The sequence below is a fragment of the Aethalodelphis obliquidens genome, unplaced genomic scaffold (genome assembly GCF_003676395.1).
Source record: "Aethalodelphis obliquidens isolate GAN/ISIS:26980383/991018 unplaced genomic scaffold, ASM367639v1 scaffold40, whole genome shotgun sequence".
Lineage (NCBI taxonomy): Eukaryota > Metazoa > Chordata > Mammalia > Artiodactyla > Delphinidae > Aethalodelphis > Aethalodelphis obliquidens.
In genome coordinates this window covers 12373229-12378824 of record NW_020837984.1, presented here as the reverse complement: position 1 = coordinate 12378824, position 5596 = coordinate 12373229, and the positions used below count along the sequence as shown (strand labels likewise).

General features: G+C 34.0%; 1 non-coding gene across 1 annotated transcript; it reads right to left on the bottom strand.

Annotated features, from left to right (window-relative positions):
• Nucleotides 1–4436: 4436 nt before the first annotated feature.
• On the bottom strand, nucleotides 4437–4521 carry TRNAG-UCC (transfer RNA glycine (anticodon UCC)). The gene has a single exon. It is a non-coding gene; the product is annotated as a tRNA-Gly (tRNA).
• Between the last annotated feature and the right edge of the window lie 1075 nt (nucleotides 4522–5596).

Below are 5596 nucleotides of genomic sequence, written 5' to 3'. Positions count from 1 at the left end.
AGTGTGTAGACTGAATATGAGGGCTGGGGCCTGAGCTTCTCAAGTGAGCCTACTGCTTGAATAGATTAGGGCTTATGCAGCCAATGATCCAAATTTCCAATACATTTCCCTGATGCTCTGCAGTATTTGTCTTCTTGGAAGAACACGTTAGCAAGATGGAAGATATTCAGGCTACTTATGAATGTATATATTCCACAGTCCCCTTTATTAATATACAAATGATGGAAAGCACTTTTCTGGGGAAACACAGGAGAGCTGGGGCCCTGAAATGTTGAAAACAACATTTCAGGAATTTTGAAAGCCATTATTAAAAATTAATTTATGTAAACATCTACTAAATTATATTAAAAACAATGTTAATAAATATTCAGAACTCACCATCGGTAATTATTTAGCTATAATCTATGCTTTTGAGCTTATCTGTACCCATTGTGTCTCTACGGTGGAAACACCATGGTCATTACTGTGATTACTCCTCTCTTTTTAACTCCACATTCAGTGATGCTACCTCAGCAGCATGAAGTCAGCCATGATGGGAAAACTCACCCCATAGAAACTGATAAAACACTACAGATCAAGGCTTGATTTACTGTTTATTGATTGTGTAGATCTTAGAAAGTGATGGAGAAAAAAGCAGATTACACTTCAAAGAATGCTTTGACAATAACAAGTAAGGTGTGAATAGCACAAAAAACTGAGGGAATATTCTCCCAGAATTCAAAGAAAATTCTCTGATTGAGTAAATAAGTCACTCAGATTATTGAGAAACTATTGAACTTCCTACATAGATCTTCAGTGTTCTATTTTCTCATTAACTTAAAGGAATATATCAACCATCATTCATGTCGGAACTACCTCTTGCTCCTCAATCAAAGCCTTAGGCCGGCTATGAATACAAGAGTTTAACAAAAATCTACAAAAGCATTCTGTGAGATTTAATTAACTATATTGAATTCATGATAAAGAGTATTGTATATCTTATTATTATTTGGAAATTATGTGATATGAAGTATCCTTCATATCAGTAGTAATTTTTCAGAGGGAGCCAGTTGTTAACCGTTTACCAGAACACCACTTGCACGGAAAGTTCAGGGCTTGGCCACTGTTGCACTGTTAGTCCATGGAAATGCCAAATCAGTAGGGATTAAAGCCAGAGAAGTGAAGTTTGAAGACTGAAAGACAAGAGAGTAGAGTGAACAGTGACTTAAACAGGAGGCAGACACATGAAAAGGGATAGAGAACAAGGCAGGATGGGAAACTCGACAGCCAGAAGAGAATGAGATAAGGAATGAGATTGTTTCTGATTTCACTCAGAAAAGGAGACCCCAGGCTACTCATTGTTCTGGATACATTCCTAAAGGTACCAAGCTACACAGTGGAGGAGGAGCTTGTGAGTTTAGGAGCTTTGGTGAGGTCAAGGTCAAGAGTGAAATTTGGTTAGGTAAGCTTCCAACTCGAGGAAATTTGGGAGAAAAAATTGCCATTTCAGGGTGTAATTTTTTAAGTACAGTAATTATTAAAAACATAGCAAATTCCATTCTGCAACTTTATGTAATATGTCTTGGAGACCCATTCTTAGCGATTAGGCCCTTCAATCCTAACATGCTATCTATTCTCAAGCCTGTTGTTCACATTCATGACATACAATGTTTCATGCATATATTTTTCTGATTTTAAAGGCAATTCATGTTCATTGTAGAAAATTTGGAAGTTATAGAAAAATTAAAAATTTAGTTAATGTCATAATTCAGAGATAACTACTGTTAATATTGGACTATTTCCTTGTGGATATAGGTGTATGTATGTGTAATATATATACTGATATAAATACATATACTCACATATATGCATAGTATATATTAGCATATATGGATTGCTTTCATTTGATACTACAGTATGTTATGGGCCTTTTCATTTATTCTTAAAATTTTTACTTGTTTATGTTATTGTTTGTATAGAAAGAATGGCAGTCCTTTGTTGTATCTTCTAAAAAAATTATGTGTGTCAGTTGCTTTTTAAAGATGACTGTGTTTGTGTTACTGAACTTAGGTCCCACTGCTTTCTGCTCAAAAATAAATGAGCGAGAGAGAGAAATGTTGGTAGAAAGGAAAGTTGCTTTTCATCAGAATGCCAGCAATCTGGGGAGATAGTGGGCTCAGGGTCCCCCCAAAACCATCTCTGAAGATTCTGCTCAGCCATGAAAGCTTTTAAAGGGAAAAAGGGAAGTAATCTCAGTTAATCACTGAGACGGGGGGGTCAGAGTTGTTGCCATCTGCCACTATGTGCAGGCTTGTGGACTTCTGATTTTTCTTTAGATGTTATCTTGTTCACACAGTTTGTTCAGGAAATTACTGAAGGGGAAGCTAGGGAAGAGATCTGGTCGTCTGTTAATTACTTACTCTTCATTTCTACTACTTTGATCTATGGAAAGAACCAATACATTACGCAAGGTATTGTGTGATCGGAAGATTTGAAAGGTGTGCTTGGGGCAGAGAAGAGTTGAGCATGGGGGTGCCTGATTTAAGGTTAGTGTCTAGACAAAAGGGCCTCCTGCAGAGAGCTCTTTCCTGCCAAAAGCTGTGTATGAATGTGTGTTCTTGCTTTAAAGTTTATTCTAAAAGTTTAGATAGTTAAATTTATTGATATTTTTATTCAGACTTGCATTCTTTCCTTTATACTTATAATATCTTTCCACAACTCAAAGACAAAAAGAACCACAAAAATTACCCTTCAGGTATATATATATAATGTGTATATACACATATCTGCGTATGTATATAAACTTGAATCCATGTGAAATTCAATTTTCTGTATAAAGTAAATATCTGACTTAATTTTTTTTTCCTGAGAGACTAGTGAATTTTCTCAGCATGTTCATCAGCAGAATATATTTTTAGGTAGAATTGAGTTTGGCTTTTGGAGAGCCCTGTGGCTTAAATCCCCTGGAGGGCTTGTTAAAACCTAGATTGTTGGGCTTCTCCTCCAGAGTTTTTGATTCAGTAGGTCTGGGGTAGTGTCCAAGAATTTGGATTTCTAACAAGTTCACAGATGATACTGATGCTGCTGGTCTAGGAACCACACTCAGCATGACTGATTTAAAGGAGTAAATGTTTGATGAATATTGATGGATAAGGAACTGAAGGCCTGTCTAGAGCTAAGCCACCCAGGCCTGGCACCTTGGTTGTAATACCTTGGGAACTCAGGCTCCTTTAGTTTTTTTCTCCTCAGTCCTTAGATTGGGGCTTCATATTCCTGTGACTGTTCCATGTTGCCTGGGAGGAGGAGGAATAGGCTCCACCTATATCTCCCCTCCACTACTCCCTCTTCACCCCCTTCCCTCAAGCTTCACGTAGGGATTTCTGTTTACAGGTTACCAGCTAGAACTGTGTCACGTGGCCACCCTTACCTGTAATAGCAATTTGGACATGTAGATTTTTTTTGACTAGCTACATTTTTATCCTGAACGAAACTAGGTATGGCAGCCATTTGTGTGTTCCTTGTAATTTCAGTGGCCATGTTTCTAGTGTTTCATCATTAAGAAGTTGTTGACTTATCATATTAGAGAGATATCTTGCTTTCCTTCCTCACTTATAAGATGCTATCAGGCATAGGCTCTTTATGTGATAATGTTTTCCTTATTTGGTACATCAATGTAGCCGAACTCATTGCATGATCACATGGCTTGATACTAAATTGTCATTGCATTTATGCTTGATTATTCTCTAATAGGCTATTAAATTTGATTGCGTGTATTTTATTTAAATTTGTCCATCACTTCTCATTAACTAAATTGGTGTGTTGTTGACTTCAGCATTATATTTAACAAGTTTTTATATCAGGGTTATTCTAGCTGAAAAAACCTTATAGAGTTTATACTGTGTCCCTGAGAATCTACTAAGTTGTTGTTTATAAGAATTATCCAATTTAAATTTCACAGACATTTTATGAAATTTGTACTGTTACTGTTCTCCTTTTATAGGAACCTGGGTTTGAGAGGGTCATCAAATGTCACCTATCTAGGAAATTCTAAGCCTCTTATTCCCCAGACTAATTCTTAATTTATTTGGTACACGGAGAATCCATCCATATTTTGTTATGTTGTAGAATAATTTACATTGTGTGAGAATTATTAATTTCTTAGAAGATTAAAATAATTTATCCATAAAGTAAACTGAGATTTCCATTATCTGAGTCTATAGTCTTTGGGGGAAGTTATTTAATGCTAACTTAAAATTTTCCTTAAAACTTAGATTTTCAATTTCTTCCTTGTCATTGAGGTTGTTAATTTTATTTATTTATTTATTTTAAAAAATATATTTATTTATTTATTTGGCTGCATCGGGTCTTAGTTGTGGTGGCACACAGGATCTTCATTGCGGCATGCGGGATCTTTAGTTGCAGCATATGAAATCTTAGTTGCGGCATGTGGGATCTAGTTCCCCAACCAGGAATTGAACCAGGGATTGAACCCAGGCTCCCTGCATTGGAAGTGCAGAGTCTTAACCACTGGACCACCAGGGAAGTCCCAAGATTGTTAATTTTATTTATGCAGAATTGAACACAATTACACAGATGATAATTATCTCCATATTCGACATAATCTCTTTTTATTAGATTTATTAAAGAATTATAATTGCATTAGGTTTTTCTCAGAGAAGTAGACCATGGCTTTATCTATCTTGTTTTTCCTGTTTTCCAATTTACTATCTTAACATAGCCATCATTACTTTCTACCCCCTATTTTCCTTAGAATATTATTGTAGTTGTTCCTTTTCTAATATCTTAAGGTAAATGATTAGTGCATTTTCTCTATTTATTTTGCTAATTGAAAAAATTAATGCAAACTTTTGATTCTATCTATTTTTAAATATAGATTTTGGTTGAATGCCTTACCTTTTTATATGCTATTTCATTTTGCATTTGACTTTATTTTTAGCCAGTGGTTATTTGGGAGAAATTATTTTAATTCCCAAAGGATTAGAAATATTTGTCTGATTTTTTACTATTAATTTTTAGTGGAGTTTTTTTGTTATGCTTTATTTTATTTCATTATGATCAAAGAAAGTGGCCAGTAAAATATCCATTTTTTGAAGTTTACTGAGATATTCTTTATTTCTAGAAAATGAAGTAATTATATTTTTCAGACACTTTAAAGAAAGTATTGTATGTCATAGATCAAAATATATGTCATATAATCTATCTTTCTTAATTAATTTTTCATCATTAAATTTATTTGATGTTTTATAAACTTATAATAATGGTTTATAAAGATCTCAACTAAAGTCATATTTCTGTCCATGTCTTCTATTTTTATCAATATGAACTTTTAATATTTTTATAAACTGACACATAATTCCTAATTCTTATATATCTTTTATATCTTATAAATGCATCCTCTTTATCCCATACATGCTTTTCTTTTTCTTTCTGGGTATTTCCTTGTCAATATTAATATCACTGCTTCTGCTCTTTTAACATTTTTTGGAAATATTGTTGACCATCTCATTCTCTTAAAACTCTTAAAATTTTTGTTTTACATATTTTTCTTACAAGCAACAGTTGTATTTTTTATAAAACTAAATCTAAGCATTTTTTT